Source organism: Urocitellus parryii, chromosome 5, assembly GCF_045843805.1.
Source record: "Urocitellus parryii isolate mUroPar1 chromosome 5, mUroPar1.hap1, whole genome shotgun sequence".
NCBI classification, from domain to species: domain Eukaryota; kingdom Metazoa; phylum Chordata; class Mammalia; order Rodentia; family Sciuridae; genus Urocitellus; species Urocitellus parryii.
Genome location: NC_135535.1, coordinates 192,532,262 through 192,552,125, shown reverse-complemented (window position 1 = coordinate 192,552,125; position 19,864 = coordinate 192,532,262). Strand labels below are relative to the sequence as shown.

Below are 19,864 nucleotides of genomic sequence, written 5' to 3'. Positions count from 1 at the left end.
GAAAATTGCCTTTGAAAATTGTCATGAAACCAAATGCCATAGCAAAATATATATATATATAATTTTCAAAGCAAATCTGATGAATTTTCAAATTCCTTGGTATGATGCAGAATAAATTACATTTCTTTTTTTTTTTTTAATACTTTTGAAGTTTGTAGAGGAGACTCTCTTCTTTTTTTTTTAAGTATTTATTTATCTTTAGTTCTCGGCGGACACAACATCTTTGTTTGTTTGTGGTGCTGAGGATCGAACCCGGGCCGCATGCATGCCAGGCGAGCGCGCTACCGCTTGAGCCACATCCCCAGCCCCGATAAATTACATTTCTGATGGCTAAAAATCCTATTGTTAAATAGGCTTAATCAAAAAACTAGATTAAAACATTAATGGTTCTAACATGTCAGATTTTTTTTTCACTGTGCCTTATGTAATGGCCAACTTAGTTGAAAATAATGGAAAATTAGGGTCATAAGTTCTACAATCTATTTCACTCAAATAAATAACCTAAAACTTTTCTTTTTCCTTTTCATTAGAGGAGTAGAACTGTTTCTCATTTAAATACATTCCTTTCCAAAAGAAAAAAAGAAATGTCAAGGCAGCCAAATACATCCAGTTTGAATTTTTGGTATAATGTTCCTAAACATGTCAGGAACATTTACTATGTACATGACCTGCTTCAATGGTGAGCATGCTAAAATTGGAACAATATACAGAAGATCAGCATGACTTTTTGTTAAGAAAACAAGTAAGTTCATGACACATTAAAAAAAAAGATTAAAAAAAACTTCAAAGCTTTCTCCAATTCAATGACATATTAAAAAAAAAAAAAGAAAAAAGAAAAACGGGTATTGACTATTTGTTGAAAAGGAGTCTTAAGTCAGGATTTCTCACTGTCCAAACTTTGCTCTAGAGAAGGTCAAGTGGAATTCTAGGGAAATCCCTTACTACAGGACAGAATGAATGGGGTTAAGGTGACTGATAATGTGATCCAGCAGAAAAAGCAAGGGCCTGCAACTCAGGCATCCCAGTTGAGAGTCTACATCTGTCATAAACTGCATGTTGCCTCAAACATGTCACTTCAACCAGATCATGTTCTTTGTTCAAAAAATGATGTAGAGGTTCTAAAATTCTATGAATTTAAATAGTATTCCCCTCTTCTATTTCTTCAAATTTAAGAGTTTAGTGAATTCTCACTTATACCCATATTAACAGAAAGACTGAGGAAAATGCATAACTTTATTTATTTTTTTTTTTAAAGAGAGAGTGAGAGGAGAGAGAGAGAGAGAGAGAGAGAGACAGAGAGAGAGAGAGAATTTTTAATATTTATTTTTTAGTTCTCGGCGGACACAACATCTTTGTTGGTATGTGGTGCTGGGGATCGAACCCGGGCCGCACGCATGCCAGGCGAGCGCGCTACCGCTGAGCCACATCTCCAGCCCCATAACTTTAATATCCAAGGAAACTTGCAAGTCTGGGGAACCTTCTCTATCACTGGGCAAACTTCTTTTAACTAAATCATAGAAATAGAAGTTGGCTAGCCCGCCTTTCAGGATCCCATCTCTCATAATTATCCAACTCTCTTTACCCACTACCACTAAATCTCCATAGGCTGGGGGGTGGGTGTCTTCCAATTATAATGAGGTTAGGGTTATCTACTTTAAAATAATAGACAAAGGTTCTGTATCCCTCATCTAAACTCTAGGGGCTTGAATGTCAAACACATGACCTTTGTTGCATAATACAGACCTATACAGAGTTTCAAATTATAATAATGATTAGCTATAGGAATAAGATTTTGTGTCACCCAAAATCTTAGTCTTCACTTTTTTTTTTTTAAATTAAGGAATACAGGGTTTATTTGTAGTATGAGTAAAAGATTATCACATTAACCATTTCCCACTTTCCGTATCTCAAGTGTAAGGGAAGCTGGGAAAGGAAACTCTAATACAAAGAGAGAATGGATTAAGGAACCAGCTAGGAGAACACAGCTGGTTATCTCTCCAGGTTATTCTGGGCCTAAAACTATATTTCTATACAACAATTCATTTACCAGGTATAAGCAGGCAAAGTCAAGATTCAAGAACTTAAAAATAAACAATGAAGGGTTGGGGTTGTGGCTCAGTGGTATAGCGCTTGCCAAGCATGTGTGAGGCATTGGGTTCTGTTGTCATCACCACATATAAATAAACAAAATAAAGTCCACTGACAACTAAAAAAATATTTCAAAGTAAATAAATAAATAATGAAAATGTTTGGAATAGGTACAGGAAAGAAGACCTGTGTGATTTAGGGATGGGGTGACAACTTACTTTTCAATATTATACTCCATTGTGCCTGATGGATTTTGTTCCATTTACTTATATTTGTTATTCAAAATAATTTCAAATACTAAAAATAAAATTGATATTACAAAATTCTGATCAAATATTAAGTTTAATTTAGAAACAAAATTAATAGAGTCATTTTATTTTTAAAACACTGTGTGCTTTTTACATTTACAATTTTTATTCTTTTCACTACATTTTGTCCATAAAGTATTTTAAATTTTACTGAGTTGTTTTGAATAAATAAGCTGTTTCAAACAGTATTTAATACTTAAAATTTTTAAGCATGAAAGTTTTACACTGAAATAATTTAGAAATTAGTTCTGTCAAATTCAGTGTTTTCTTCTAAACATTTATAAAATCAATATGTCCTGGAGCTGGGGTTTTGGCTCAGTGGTAGAGTGCATGCCTAGCACATGCGAGGCCCTGGGTTTGATCCTCAGCAAAACATAAAAATAAATAAATAAAGCTATTATGTCCATGTACAACTAAAAAATAAATATTAAAAAAATAAAATAAATATGTCCTGCCTAATATAAAATCCTGTTACATGTCTTAGTACAAAGCTATGAATAAAAATGGCCAAATGTACCTATATCTAAGCTATTAGAAGAGCCAAATCTTACGTTATTTTTTTCACTAGGCAAATGTGCAAAAAAGTCTTAATGGACTGGATTTTCCCTAAATTTAAACACCAAAAATAATTTTGCATTGGTTTCTGATATTTCTAATAATTTCTCATATGTGCTTATTATTATGTTTATGTTTGAAGTTCAAAATAAATGACTAAACATTATTAAGAGGAAACTTGAAGATGGCACAATGACTTCCTGTAATGACAACATGATATTGCAATGCCCAATGCTTTTAACTACTTTTATTATTCTACTACACAAAAGTTTAAAATTAAACACAAAAGCACAACATAGAGATGCAGTTTCATTTGGAAACAAAAAGACTATTCATTAGCCAAAATGATGACTATTCACCCATTTCCCAATGCACAAACGAAAACTAACTCAAAGCCTGAACAATTAGGTAATATCTGACATGCAGTAAAAGATTAAGAAATATTCAACTTTCTAAAATCTTATGTATTGGAAGGAAAGGATACCTTCAAGACTACCTAATTTCTAGTAGCATAGGTGTTATCTTTCTTCAAGACAAATCAGATCAGTGAAAACGGAGTAAAAAGAAACATATTTCTACCCACAGTGATCTTCAACCTCTCTACTGTTCAGCAAGTTGTATAAACTTTTTGCTTCCAAAATGTTTTACTTCTGTCTTGGTTCATTCAGGTGGCTATAACAGAATACTATAAATAGGATGGTTTATAACAACAAACATTTTATTGTTCATATTCTGTAGGGTGCAGTCCAAAATCAAGATACTGGGTAGATCTTATGTTTGATGAGGGTCAGCTTTCTTGTTCTTAGCTGGTCATCTTCTTGTGTCCTCACTAAGGAGGAGGTGAAGGAACTCTCCAGTGTCTTTTATAAGGACACTAATCCCATTCATAAAGATTTGGTCCAAAGACCACCTCCATCACATTAGAGATTAAGTTTCAACCCATAAGTTTTTGGGGAAAATAAACAGTTAATTCAGCACACTTTTTCTAATATCAAAGCCACTGCCTTAGTTCATCTGCTGTCACTAAATGCCTCCTAACTTGACCCTTTGCCAAATTCTCTAGCTCCATCATGAGTTTCCTACCAGTAAATCTCAGAAACATTTGATTATGCACCTCATCAATTAAAATAGGTGCCGCAGAATAAAATCTAAATTTCTTAAAATAGCATCCAAGGCCTGCGTAATCTGGTGTGCTCTCAACCTCACTATTCCTTCTTTCTCTCCTACCTCATCTACCACACAGACTTACAGGACTTTGGGTATTCTATTATCTGTAATTCACTTTCCTCCCCAACATTTGAAATCCTACTGGAGTCTCTCAGGCTCAAATCATGGAAACTCCTCCCTGAAATTTCTCCCCAACAAAATAAACATCCCGTCTCTGTGCTCATCTGCACTTCCTTTAAATTACTGCGGTAGCATAGTTCACAGGGTGGTATTTGAGTCAGTTACATAGATGTCTACCTCCTTTTACCTGGTTCACATATGCTCTTTTAAAATGCTGAAAATGTTAAGTCATGCAGTTGACAGCCATGAAATAATATGTACCTCTGTTTTGTAAAGGTTTTCATTCTAAAGAGACTATTTTTTCAAAATAAATTTAGGGGGCATATTTTATGATATAGGAGTTATATATCAAAAAATAACATTAAAGTAAGTGATATACAAAAAATTAAAAATAACCCTTTCATGTACTTTCTAAACATAAATCTTTGATGGTAATGTTTTTAAGAAGTCAAAGATCATTTTGGGTTGGCCAAACCATTTACTGCAAATTGAGTGCTCTCTCTCTCTATATATATTTTTTAACACAATGCCTTTATTTTTTTTATGTGGTGCTGAGGATCGAACCCAGGTCCCGCACATGCTAGGTGAGCTCTCTACCGCTGAGCCACAATCCCAGCCCCATCTATATTTTTTAATTACAGTTTTTTGGGGAAAAAGAGACCATCTTTACTAACTTGAAGACCTCATAAACTTATTTATAAGCTGGTTCCTTCTCTCTGAAACTCACAAAGATAATAATCATAATAATCATAAAGCCTTTTTTTGCTTGTCTAGATCATCCCTATAAAAATGGGTATTAAAGAAATCAGACTCACTAGCTGGGTATGGTGGCAAATGCCTGTAATCCTAGCAATTCTGGAGGCGGAGGCAGGAGGATCACAAGTTCAAGGCGCCAGCCTGATACTTAGTGAGGCCATAAGCAACTCAGTGATAGACCCTGTTTCAGAATAAAGAGAGCTCGAGGGCTGGGGTTGTGGCTTAGTGGTACAGTGCTTGCCTAGCATATGAGACACTGGGTTAGATCCTCAAGACCACATAAAAATAAATAAAGGTATTGTAAAAAAATAAAAAGAGCTCGAGATGTGGCTCAGTGATAAAACTTCTCTGGGTCAATCCCCAATAACCTCTAAAAGAAATGAGGCTCACTCATGATTTACCAAGAATAGGATCACAAATTCCCTCCTAATTTCTATTTCTACCTAAAGTATCTTATCTCAGCCTCTTTAAACAAAGCAAGTTAAAGCAGGTTAGGTGTGGCAATTTTTGCTTCATTCAACTTCCTCCAGGGAAAGCTTTAGAAATAAGGTCCCCATAGGTTGCTTTAGTTCTCATGTACACATGAATGCATACAAGACACATTTTTTCCTGTTATCTGTTTAAAAATTGAGAAATAATACTTGTACCATTAAAATTTACTTTCAAATTGTACATTCCAGTAGTTTTTAGTATATTCCCAGCATTGATCAGGCAACCATTACCAGAAGTTTCTCATCTAGTTCCAGAACTTTTTCATCACTCTAAAAGAAAACCCAATATTCATCAAGCTGTTATTGCTCCTTATTTCCCTCTGCCCTAGTTCTAATCTTCTATCTCTATAGATTTACCTATTTCAAACATTTCATATAAATGGAACCATATAATATATGACCTTCTTGTATCTGGCTTCTTTCACTCAGCATAATGTTTAGAATGTATCAGTAATGCATTGCTTTTTATGGCCACATAATATTTTATTGTATGATTATACCACATTTATTTCTCCACTCATCACATGCTAGATATATAGACTGTTTCCACTTTGGGGCTATTACGAGTAATGCTATTATGAAAACTGGTATACAAAAAACCAGTTTCCATATTCTCTTGAGTATATAGCTAGCAGTAGAACTGTTGGTTCATAATGATAACTGTGAGTTACCATTTTTAACCATCTTAACTCTGAGGAACAGCCAAATTGTTCCATTTACAGTCATATACATTTTTAAAGGACAGTGACAGCACTTTTTATTTTCACATTTTGATTAGAAGCAAATTGTTCTATCCCCAGAGGAACTAAAGATTTACTTTGGGCCAAGTATCTTTAGAAGTTAAAATAAATTCAGCCAGGCATGATAGCACACATCAAACCTGCAACTGAGTAGGCTCAGGCAAGAGGATCACAATTTCAAAGCCAGACCTGGCAAGTTAGCGTGACCCTATCTCAAAATTTAAAAAATGAAAAAAGGACTGGGGATGTGGCTCAGTGGCTAAGCATCCTTGGGTTCAATCCCCAGTACCAAAAGAAGTATTACTCCAAAAAAAGGAGGAAATTAACATCTCTCAAGTTTATATAGTCAGTCTACAACTATGCACTGATGTGAACTCACAACAACTTCCAAATAGATGCTTCGTAGACATTTCACACTTTATGTGTCTTAAACCGAACTCCTATCCTCTCCCATTCCCCAAATAGCTCCTCCTGCAGACTTTTGCCTAGGCCCCAAACATTGGTGTAAAGCTCAATTCCTCTCCCTCACATAATACCCCCTATCCCAGTTAGAAAATCTGGTTGGCCCTATCTTTAAAATACATCCAGAATCTAATAAAATACACCATCTTTCACAACCTTATTGCATTGGCCTCCTGAATAGTCTCCTTGGATCCACACTTGCTTATTATAGGTTAGTCTTAAAATATAGTCAAGATTATCCTTTTAAAATGCATATCAGATTGTGAAACTACTCAGTTCAAAGTCAGCCAGGGACTTCCCATTACCCTTCTCTCATTCTGTTTCATCCATACTCTTAAGCCCAGGCCTTAAGGATGTTGGGTTTGTTGCTCTGCCTGCAATGTTCTTCCGTCAGATATTCACATATCTGCTCTAAATTTGCAATTACCCCCAAATATTCCTTTTATCTTCCCTGCTCTATATTTCTCCTTAACATTTATCACCAATGTAACATATACTTCACTTACTTATTTCTATCTACTACTAAAAATATAAAATCCATTAGGGCAGAAGGTTTGTCTACTTTGGTATTACTGAATTCTCAGCACTTAGAACACAACCTGGCACATAAATGCTTGATGAGTATTTGTTAAATGAACAAATGAGCAAATGAAAGAATCAAGTTGCTCAAAAAAAAAAAAAAAAGCAAGAGAGATAAACAGAAGTCAGAGAAATATTTTGAGGAAATAACATTACTAAACATAATAAATAAAGTCAGTTTGGGAGTAAAACGCACCATTTCTGGAAAATTATGCCATAATGTTTCTACAGTTTGCTTTAGCAATACTTGCTATCCTGGTTCACTATTTCTGGAAAGGATCTCTCCATTGCCAAGGGACCTTAGCTTGTGAAGAAATGAAACTGGGAGTTGACAAGTTCTTGGAGTGCTGATGTCCTTCTCTCAGTTGCCACATATATAGAGCCAAGGGCTTTCATGACATTTGCCTTCTATTAGACCCATTTCCAGATTCTTCACACTGTTCAATCTAAGTGTCCAGGCCATCTTCTGACCAAAACCACTAGCTGGTGAAATTCACCTTCTTTGGAAGTACAAGCACCTTCAAGCTGAAATTAATCTTAAATATAATGTTTCACAACCTCTCATATATTTTATATACAGCAAACTAAAATATAAAAGAAAGTTACTTGATCAAAATGTCTTGAATAGTATAAGTATTTTTCAAATAGTAAACAATGAATGTGACCAAGTTTGAATTTCACAATTCACTTTAAAAAAAAAAAAAAAAAAGAATTTGTTTCAGAGAGAGGGAGGAAGGGAGGGAGGGAGAGAGAGAGAGAGAGAATGAATATTTATTTATTTTTTTTTAGTTTTCGGCAGACACAACATCTTTGTTTGTATGTGGTGCTGAGGATCAAACCTGGGGCCACACGTATGCCAGGTGAGCGCGCTACAGCTTGAGCCACATCCCCAGCCCTGAAACAAATTCTTGAAAATTTGAAAACAGTATTATTTTATGAAAACTTTAAATAAAAAATGGTTATATCTCATAATTTCAACAACTTAATTCATAAATTCATCATCTACATATTAGTTTTAGAAACTATAAAAGACACTGACAGACCTAAACGCAGCAAAGTAAATAATGGGCAAATAGATTTACAAAAAACTCTTCCCCAGAAGAGACTTTCCTTGTCTAGTGTTAGAAATGATGAGTCCTAAAGTCTTAATTCAAATTCTCCTAAGCATTATTAGTTTCAACAAAGCTTTATAAGAATGTCCCTACAAACCACACATTTTCATGTGCAGTTTAGTGAGAGCACTGTTAAAGTCTACACAATCCTGACCACCATTCCACCAACCTCTCCCTCCCACCATATTTTAATACACCTCCTAGGGAGGTGAGTCCCTGTCACTATTACAGAAAAAATGTACATTTTAACCTCCAAGTGCCTGACAGTGGGAAGAGAGTGTGCACTGCTATTATAAACTATTTTTCCCATTTTGCTACAGGAAAAATAAAAGTTATTTTCATGGGCAGTGATTTCTCACCAAAATCCTTTCCATACTCTATCTAGTGAAACTCTAACCTCCCTTCAAGGTCCACCCTTGTTCTTCTTTTCTGGGAGGCCTATTCTGACCATTCTATCTTTGATACTCTTTACTTGGTCAGTTGATATATTGCATTTGTTTTCTGTACCTGTCATTTGGCTTTTATAACACACTGGCATGTAACATCTTTTGTATTGTGGGTCTTAGTTTTCCTTTCCTATGTTTGACAGGAAAGGAAAGTCAAAATCCCAAGGAGTTATGTATTATATGATATTATATGATAAAGTATAATCCCCTTACATATGAAAGAGAAGAGCCAGAAGGCCTAAAAGGGTGATTGAATTTAGAATACACAACAGTACTGAACTATAATTTTACAAGCTTTTAGTTATACCAAAAAATTATTCCCAACATTGTACACTTATAAGGATATCTTTTAAGGTCAAAATATGTTGAAGTAGGAATGTCACTCAATAGCAGCCAGATATTAAATATCTTAATTGAAAAGATACACGAATTCAATCAAGTATTAATACATATACAAGAGGTATGTTACTTAGCGTACAGAGCATACTTGGTATATACAAGAAATTGAGGTTCCTGTAGACCTAAGACTGGCACAGGGTTGAATTTTATTTTGCTGTGGACATAGGATATTATTTCTATATTGCAACTATTACCATTAAAAATATTTAGGAGTAAGCCAAATATAGAAAGACAACTAAAAATTCCAAATTTCCACTTTCTGCAAAAAATAAACCCAGCAAAAAATGTTCCAAGTAACTCAACCTCTCCTTTAGGAAGTAGTATATTTTAAGAACAAAGCCTGTGGCATGTGAAGCAATTCACTTCATGGATCAATAAACTTTTCTTGTGTTTTAAGTTAATAAAAATAGCAAAAGAAACAAATAATATAGAAAAATCAAACAGAAAACACTGAAAGTCCATCTCCTATATATATCCTGATTCTAGTGAAATCTTATTTATCTATTTGATCACCTACCTCAAGAAAAAAAAAAATTTTCTAGTGAAGGCAGAAATATTCTGATTTTGGTTCAATTCTTCTGTGCCGTCACCACCAAGAATAAGCTTAACAGAACTGGCCATATATTCTAGTGTTTAAAGGCATAAGTCCTGAGCTCAAATCTTGGCTATGCCATTTATTAACCATATGATCTTGGGCAAGTTTATTCACCAAATTTCAGATAACGTACATAGTATTTAACATGATCATTGGCAAGATGTGCATTGTGTGTTGCTAGTGATTGAACCCAAGGCCTTGTACATGCTAGGCAAACATTCTACTACCAATGAGCTACCTAGGCACCCGAGAAAGGTTGAGAAAGATATTAAGTAATAAAGATATAACAATCAAGGATATTCTTACAGTCATAATTTCAAATCTTCCTTTCAATTCATATTATCAAAGTTCCTTCTTGTCTGGCTCTGACAGGCCTATTCCAAGTACCTTAAAACTCCACTCAACTATATCTGGTCTTATCACTTCTAGTTCTCTATCCATGGCTACTACCACAGGAACTTTCTGGAAAACAGGAAAAGAAAACAACAAAAACCCAGGAGACTACTAGCATACACCAAAACAATAACATAATCAATTTAAAACAGTGAATTCACTCAAGTAGGAATCACTGTCTTAGAAACTTAGACAAAGAAAAAGGGCAAGAAGGAAAAAAAAACACACAAAGTATTCAACTACTGCATTATTGTCTTCGGCCATCAATAGCCAGACCTACTAATGAAAAATGCCTCATTAAAATAATTTTCTTAACTGCTTAATTTAATAATGATTTCATCATTGCTAGACTGTTTTTAATATAAGTCCCAACAACTTCTTAAGGTTTCTCCTTTCCCATGCATTCCAACAAAGTGCTAAATTAGTTCTTCATCATGTGTTTAGGCCTCCTGCTGGGAAACATAATTAAAATTAAGCAGGCAACAATTCCACTTGGTACTAAGATTCTTTCAAATCCTCCAAATGAGGCTGGGCCTGGTTTCACCAGGAATTGGCTAAGAGTTCTGACAGGAAAACTTAGGGGCTGCTCAACTTGATGCTGGTCATTCAGTAGATGGCACGCTTCCCTCTGAACCCAAGTTAAACGAGCTATAAGAAGCATGCACTAATATTCAGGTGTGATAAAAAGCAGGGATTTTTGTCTTCAAAGCACTTAACTGATAATCACAATCCCTTCAGAAGTGCATTCATCAAAAGCTGATGCAAAAGCTAGACACTTAAAAAGAACCCAAGAAAGTTCAGATTATTATAGGATATCAAATATAATATAAAATCACCTAACTCAATGATTATCAAGTAATTAGCTTCTTAGAGCCTCTATGATGTCAAATAAATACACCTTTTATTCATGGATAAAAGGTTCCTTCCCTGTTCCATTCTACCATAGCAGTCACAGTGGCTAGTGACCAGATCCTTATCCATTGCACATTTTTCATTAGGTGTCTAATGATAAAGAATATTTACAAAACTAAGATTTTATCATTATCAGTATTCACTTAGACAAATAAAGGATGTACTACTTTCAACATTCTGATCAAAATGATTTTTGAGGGGCTGGGGCTGTGGCTCAACGGTAGGGTGCTCGCCTAGCACATTCGAGGCCCTGGGTTCGATCCTCACCACCACATAAAGATAAATAAATAAAATAAAGGTATTATGTCCAATTACAACTAAAAAGTAAATATAAAAATGATTTTTGATAAACAGATTCAACATTTTAATGCAAAAATCACTGCAGATCTAGGTTTACAAAAAAAAAATGTTTAAAGCAATATAAATTTCTGATTCACTTATAATATGTATTTTACTCTAATACAGAATGACTCCCAAATATTAGGTGATGAGTAAGGTTCCTCATCTTCTGTTTCAGAGAGTTTTCTTTGAAATTTAAAATTCAAACAATTGTGGAGATGGAAGAAAATTCCTTCTAGTGCAATTTCCAATAAAAGCCAACTTTTCAGCAATCAGATAGGAATTGCCTTAAAAATTCTCCCTTTCTCTAGGAGAGACAACATTGTTCTTATGGTGAGTCATCAGAGAAAGACAAAGTAAGAGGAAGATACCATTTTAAAGTTACAAAAAAAAAAAAAAAAAGTTGGAAGTGGGAGTAAGGTATAAGAACAATGTATCAACTTCATTTTCAATCTGTTTTCTCTTTCCACCACCCATCTAGGCCACTAATCCTGAGCAGCAAAGACACCTTTTACTCATCCAAGCCACTTAGGATCATTCCCAACTCCACCTGAGCTCTCACCATTGTCCTTCCCCAAACACTTCCTAGATATTAAAAGGCTGACCTTATAGAATCTTTTTCTCATGGACTAATAAGGGCAAATGAGAGTAGATAAGATAATTCGGGTGGCAGTTGCTGGCTCCAATTTCTGAAGGATTAAAAGGAGAATGTTTTTAAAAGTCCCTAGGGAGGCCCTGAGCCCCAAATATACTTCTTTAGATCTACCAAATGAGCCCAATTATCTTCTCCATGAGGAAGCTGAGTAAACCGCCCCTCTTTTTTAATTTTTTGCTATGGCATTTAGTCATTCCAGCAGATCAAAAAATGACAGGATGAGACAACTGTATGGAAAAGGAAAAAGGAAATGCTGACCTTGAACAGGATGAACTGAGCCACTGTGGTAGAACATCATAGAAACATTGCTGATGGTGATGAATTAAAGACATAAACCAAGGCCCCCCGATACTGAAAAATTCAGCACTTCTCTAACCTGACTGCTTTCTACACTGTTGGATTCCAACTCCCTAGCAGGGAATCAACAAACAGCCATGGGAACTGAATTAAAACAAGTTAACTCACACCTGCACTATCCTTTCCCCTGCCATCCACAGAAGTAATACATCACTGGTGGTGGGGAGTGGAAGACTACAAGGTAAATTTTAAAGGGGATGAGAGTTAAAAGTAATAATGATTTCATGTTTGTTACCAGCAGTTAGGTTTTGATCTTGCCTAATCCAATGCTTGCCTTGATATCTATTTGCCTTAAACTATAATGTGAGCATTAAGATTATTTAATCATAATTATCTATATATTAATTATACTTTTTGAGACACTGGTTTGAAAGATATTATGTTATTATTCATAAATTTCTCAAAAGTACTTTATCCCTTGGCTGGTTGTGGGAAACACTAGGTATAGCCACTGCAAAAAAAAAAAAAAAAAAAAAGAGCATCATAACCTGAGATTCAAACTGAAGTCCTGTTTGAAGAAGCAGCAATTCTTAAATGCTAGCTAATGTACTACCTATACACCAATTATCCTCGGGCCCGTTTCAGGGAATTTGAAACAAAGAAGTTTCAAAGTTCATCTTCTATCAGTGAGCCTAGTGCTTCTGACTAAGCTTTAAAACCAACTTTGAAAAAAGTATAATGGTATATGTGTTGGCAATATGGATCTGTGTGACATCAGGTAAATGCTCAATTTATATCTAACCTCATCAAAAAGATAAAACCATATGCTGAAGTCTATATATATCTTATACAATAACTGTTCAGTTTTTAGCATAGTTAAGACTAGTCTATACTATCTTCTCAAGAAGCAAACTTGTAAGAACTGTAAGCTTTATAAAGTTAAAGATAGGTTTCAGCCATTTTAAACCTTTTGGTGATCCTGGTACTATTTGGACTATGACAGACAATTCTGAAAGTCATATTGGTTCTTTGAGGTTTCTAGGCTTCTCTTCATTAATAGTAGTAAGTAATGTCCTAGAAGACTGAAAGAGATCATTAATACAGCTTTTCAAACATTCAACCAAAAATAGTATAGGGAAACAAAAGATTCTGATTCTTATTATCTATGCTACCATCTAAGTTAAATGGTATTTCATTCAAATATCTTTTCAACTGCACAAGTAATTTAATTTTGAACCTCCCTGAGACTTGATCAGCTATAAAAAGCAATATTATTAAAACACATAAGAAATAAACTAAAAGCCCACAAAACTTTTTCTTCTTCAATACTTTTGAAAAAAATTGTTGGTACTTAGTAGATATTTGCTGAATGAAGGCCAGATAAATTACTTTTAATCCTGAAAGGAACATAATCCCCCAAGTACTACAGTCACACATACATAGAGCCAAATACGCAAGTATCCATAATTAGCTAGCTACTGCTAGAGAAAAATAATAATTACAGTAGTTCCTCCTTATGCAAGGGATTACATTCCAAGACCCCAGTGTATACCTGAAGTGGCTGATAATACCAACCAAACTCTATATGTACTGTTTTTTCCTATATATACATAGAATAAAGTTTAACTTATACACTAGAGAATAATAATAACTAATACTAAAATAAAACAAATATAACTATATACTGTAATAAGAGTTATTTAAAACGTATGAATTATTTATTTCTGGAATTTCCTATTTAATATTTTTGGTGTGAAGTTGACCATGGTAGCTAAAACTGCAGAAAGCAAAACTGTGGATAGAGGACGGGGGTGGGCTGTATTCATCTAAGAGAAACTTTTTCCTTTCAAGCCATAGTCATTGAAAGACTTTTATCTTGAATATTAGAGAGAGGATTCTTGATAAATCCAACCCATAATAGTAAAACTTTGAGATTGTCTTGGCTTTTGGTCAACAGAATTTAATCTCTGGCAGAACCTGAAAGACCTCATAAAGTTTTACCTATAAACACTGTGGCATGAACCCTAAGTTCAAATGATAAAGCATTATCATAAGAGACAAGAAAGAAAATATTAAGGCACTTATTTTGAAACTCAGTTACATGCATGACAGGGTCTGTATGAACAATTAATTTCAAATTAGCTTTCAGTAATTTAAAATAAGTTCACATTTAAAAGAAGAGGAACATTGTTGATTAGACATTTAGTTTTATTATTCAAACTCTACATATTAATATTTTCAAACTAATGTGAATTAGCACTAAATATTAATTATAGCAAAAAAGTTTTTAGTGTGAGAGATTAGCAACCTACACCTTCAAGACAGCTTATGCATTTTTTATTCAATGTGTTTTTAGGCATTTTTCTCTTTTATTACATTTCACTCTATATTGTTAGCAATAGATATCAGCTATCTAAAATAATTCTAAACATAACAAAATAGCTCTGAATTTGTTAAATTTGCTTGATAAATCAACTAAAATGGTGAAGCAGCAAAACTCAGTACCATGAGAAATGTGAGTGACAAAGTGTAAGCCACAAGTTACATCTTTTCATTTAGTCACATTTAGTTTAGGAAGTAATTCAGGTGGTACTTAGAGCAAATTTAAGTTAAAATTCACCTCAGGTCCATATGGTCTTGGTAATCAGAAGGAAGACTGGACCTATTAATTTAATGCAGAACCAACAGGCATTAGTGGCCCCCCTGGGCCGTTTGGAGTCCTATACACCTAAGTTTAAAAAAAAAAAAAACTTAATATCTTTAAAAATTAAAAGATAGTACAGGGGCTGGGGCTGGGCTCAGTGGTAGAGCACTTGCCTAGCATGTGTGAGGCACTGGGTTCGATTCTCAGCACCACATATAAGTAAATGAATAAAATAAAGGTCTACACATCTAAAAAAATATTAAAAAAAAAAAAAAGATAGTATACTCTGGCTGGGGTGATAGTTCAGTAAGTAGAGTGCTTACCTCACTTGCGTGGGGCCCTGGGTTCAATCCTCAGCACCACATAAAATAAATAAATAAAAATAAGGATATTGTTTCCATCTATAACTAAAAAAATTTAAAAAAAAATAAAAAAGCATCCTCTAGCCCAAACTCAAGCATGGTAGCTAAACACATGTTGTATGTATCAAAAGAATTATCTTCTTGGGGCTGGGGATGTGGCTCAAGTGGTAGCGTGCTCACCTGGCGTGTGTGCGGCCCGGGTTCGATCCTCAGCACCACATACAAACAAAGATATTGTGTCTGCCGAAAACTAAAAAAAATTTAAAAAAAGAAAGAATTCTCTTCTAAAGTCAAAAAGGGACTAAATTTACTGCAGATTAATCACTAACCTTCAGATTTAAGCACAACCTGGTGATGTTATTAACATAAGAGTGTGTGGATGAAAAGGACAAGTGAAGATAGTAATCTTGGCACTACTGTCAAGACCTTTTCATTGATTTCCATGACCACTAGTGAAATAGCAGCAGGGCCCAGTTGTTACATGGGCTAACTCTTGAGCCAGACAAGGTTCCGAAACAGCAAGGTACTTAACCTCTCCATGCCTCTGTTTAATCACTGGGTTGTTGGGAGGATTAAGTAAATTAAATCATGTAAAACCCTTAGAATAGTGCCTGGCACAGATGTAAAACAAATAAACATTGGCTATTACAAATATTTGCTGTCTTCAATGCTGGGTAGCATGATAGTAACTATCTTCAAAAAGATGTCATTTTAAAAAATGTAATTTCCTATACCAATGATGGTAAATATATCAAGCACTTACTGAGTACAAGCTCTATTCTAAGCAGTTTACATATAACTAAGGTTCTTATATGATTATTGCCTAGCATTCTACAAATGCAGTTTATAGAGTTTGTTCTCTTGTGCTGGGTTTCCATATTTTTACCTGATTTCTTCCCTTGGCAGAAATGCTGCTTCTTTCATGATGACATATATGTGTGCTGCCCAGTACTGCTAACCCACTGCTCTAAGATACGAGATTAACCAGCTAACTACCTGTAGGCTAACATGTGACAAAAGCATGGGAGATTATTTTGGGAAGCCTCATAAACTTCAGAAGTTAGACATTACCCTGTATCTAGGTTTTAGAATTGTGTGTTTACCAAACATTTCCTATTACATGTAAAAACTGCAACATACCATGACTCATATCCAAATACTTCCAGAACTCCTAAAATTATGTTATTTAAAATACATACACTACTATTTTTTCTTTGAAAGAAATTTTACCAACATGCCAGCACTTTATGTCAACTTTAAATTAGTACAGATTGAACTCTTATCTTCAGAGAAATGAATTAAATGTAGCTAAGGTGACCTCTTTTTTCCCCTGTCCTCCCTCAGTAAAATTAATCTCTTCAATTTAAGTAAAAGAATACGAGTTAGAGTGCAAGGGTAATGCAATTGAGACATAGATATGAAATCTTTTTACAAATGCTCCCAAAGTAGCTTGCCCCTATAAATGAGTCAGTAACTTACCATAATTACGCAAATTTGTTTACTAGTTAAGTACTTTAATTTAAAAACGACAAATTACTCTTATTCTTTTTAACAGTGCTTTCTAGAAGGCTCCTAAAGACAAAATCAGGATGCACCCAGCACAAAGTAGGCAACCATTTCATACTGCTAAATCTAAAATGTCACATAATTCAATGTAAATATGTACACACGTTCATATAGCTGGTCCCAGGTCCCAGAATCTTATCAACTCCTTCAACATCACATATAATCTTCACTATAAAGCCTCTTGGTTCACTCAAATCCCATACCACTCTAGAAGGTCAATTGCAACAGCACATGTGCCAAGGATATTAGTGGTTTTCCTTACACTCCCATTTTAAACGGGCACATACTTGCAATTAAATCTCTGCAACAAAAAGTTCACCTGAGGCCATTCTTGTCATTTTAATAGAGGTCCAGATTACTCCACCTGTGGTCCTGCCTTAGCTATATTTGTATTCCTCCAAAAAGGCTGAACAAGCCCCAGACGCGAGCAAACCAGATCTGCGGCCAACTCTGCTTGTCACCCCGGGCAGGAAGCTCAACCTAACATGTATACGTTCGTACGGGTGGTGTGTTTGTGTTTGTGTGTGTGATGGGGAGTGGGGACGCGGACTGGAGAAAAAGGAGACAGAACACTTTCAACTTGTGAGTTTTTTAAATGAGGAGAAGAAATCCAAACAAATCAACACTCCCTCCTTTCCTCCACCTCTTCCAAGCGCGGGAACCTCCCACCCTCCTGGTGCGCACCTTCGGGGTTTAGAGGCCCGGGTCTCCAGGGCCTCGGCAAGCACAGGGTTTTACAACTCCCGCCCTCCGCGCAAAGAAGCCAGAGGACGCCGGGGAGAACCGGGCCCACTCCGCGGCGCCCCTCCGCCGCACACAGCTCCCCGGGACCTCCCCCGCAGGTACGCCCCTCTCCGCCCGCACGACAGTCCCATTCCCGCCCCAAAGAGAGGTTCACCTGAGGCTGCAGGGACAGCCAATAGGAAGTCCCCGCCCGCGCGAACCCCCGCTGGTGTCCCCGCAGCCAGCCCCGGCTTGGGCGCCACAGTCCCGGCCCGGAGGAGGGGCGGAACCACGGAGCCTCCACTCCCCGCAGGATTACCTCGCAGCTCACAGCCGGCTTTGTGCGGCTTCTTCTTCTCCGCCAGCCGCCACCGGCTGCAGCGGCCACCGGATCCCCGCAGCCGCACGGCTCCAGAGGGAAGGGCAGCGGGACGAAGAGGGGGGCGTGAGGAGGGAGGGACCTGAATGCCCAGCCCAGGGCAGCAGGAAGCGGCGACACCTGGGTCGCCGATGCTTCTAGCTTTCGCTGTTTTAAAATATATAATTAAAAACTCCTCCTCTCCCTCCCGCCCCTCGCCCTGGCGACCGTTACCGGCTGGCTGCTCTCGCTTTGGCGGGACTGGCCGAGCTCCCCCCCCCCCCCAGCGTCCCTTGGCCCCGCCCCTTAAGGCCCCGCCCCAAGCACATCTCACTCCGCCCCACAGGCCCGCCCTTCAAGGCCCCCCGAGCGCCCCTGACTCCGCCCCTCGGCCTCCAAGCATTCTAGCTCCACCTCCTGTAGGTCCCGCCCCTGGCGGGCCCTGGCTCTCTCTGACCCCGCCCCTCGCGCCCCTCACACGCTTTGGTCCCGCCTATCGCGGCCCCCTGTGGGGCCGCCCGCTCCGCGTCCGTGCAGCTGCGGTGGTGGGGGCCTAGAAGCTCTGCAGCCTGGAGGGCCTATTGCGGGGCGGCTGCCTGGCGCCTCTACAACGTCTTTCTCTGGCTGTGCAGCTGCGTTCCGCGGCCGGAGGGGGAAACGACCCCGACGGAAACCAGACCGCGAGCTGGAGGAGGGGAGCCTCGGAGATGTCTCCCGCCCTAACCTGAACTAACTCCCCAGCGACTTTCGAGGTTGAGCAGCAGCTTTTGGATTGTGCCTTTGCGCCGCCCACACTGACTGCTGGGTCTCCATGGGGAGGCCGCTGCTAAAGTTCGACCTCCGCACGCCCCCCATAGGAGGGTCCTGGATTTTCTTAGCACATTTGCCTTTGGAGGCGACCCCCCCACACTCGCACGCACACACACACCCAACCACTCAGGGGCTGAGAGACGGCTGTCTCAGTTCTTAGTTTGGACCTGTCGAGAGTCTTCACGGTTTTGGCCCCTCGCCTGGTAACCTTAAGAGAGCTGACCTCTGAGAGGTCAAGGCGCCGGCCGCCAGCAGCTTTCAAAATGAATTCGAGACAGGGCAAACTTTGCCACAATTGCAGGGCTGGGGATCCATCCACAGGTGACACGGCCGCCCACCCCCGCCACGGAGACACGTTTGTCACCCCCAACCTATTCTCGAAATAGACCTCCCCACAGCACACACTTTTCTCTGCCACCCACGACTTGCATATCCCTCCTGCACACGTCCTCACCCGCAAGCACACCCCTCAGAGCGCCATTCTAGTGATTCATGGTCCCTTGGGTCAACCCCACCCTAACACACACAACAAACTTCAATCCCCACCCTAATCTCTCGTCGTTTCCAAGGCACTGGCGACAGTCCATTTCATTTCCTTCCTCATCTGCAGACTCTTCCCCCTCAAATACCTCTCACCATCCCCCTCATCTTCATCCCCTCCTTCTTCCCTAAAAATGTGTTAATTAAAATGTAGTTTCCTCTTCCCACATATGAAGTGTGGAAAAATGAATCTTGGCACAAGCTGTGATTCATTTATGCTCATTTTCTCTCTCCACTGGACTAAGGCACTAAGGTTAATAGAAATTTTATTCTACCACCATCTCCTAATTTTTTTTCTAATCTGACCATGCTTTCATATTTTTAAATACTCCTAAACAACCGCGGGGAAGACTTCCGAGTTTGGGGGAGAAAACAATATTTAGAAAATGCTCAGCCTGTCATTTTATTTGGCATTTAAAAATATCTGCAGTATTTGCGAGAGATACT

At 37.7% G+C, this 19,864-nt stretch overlaps 1 protein-coding gene across 4 annotated transcripts in view; it reads right to left on the bottom strand.

Moving 5' to 3' along the window:
- Add3 (adducin 3) overlaps positions 1-19,864 on the bottom strand; it is a 114,082-nt gene that overhangs the window by 93,604 nt on the left and 614 nt on the right. For 3 of the 4 annotated variants that reach the window (XM_026389119.2, XM_026389122.2, XM_026389121.2), the window contains exon 1: positions 18,029-18,298. The exons of the other annotated variant lie outside the window; for it this stretch is intronic. The gene's annotated coding sequence lies outside the window, so the exon portion shown is untranslated. Of the gene's footprint in view, positions 1-18,028; positions 18,299-19,864 lie in introns of those variants that run through there. 4 annotated transcript variants of the gene reach the window in all.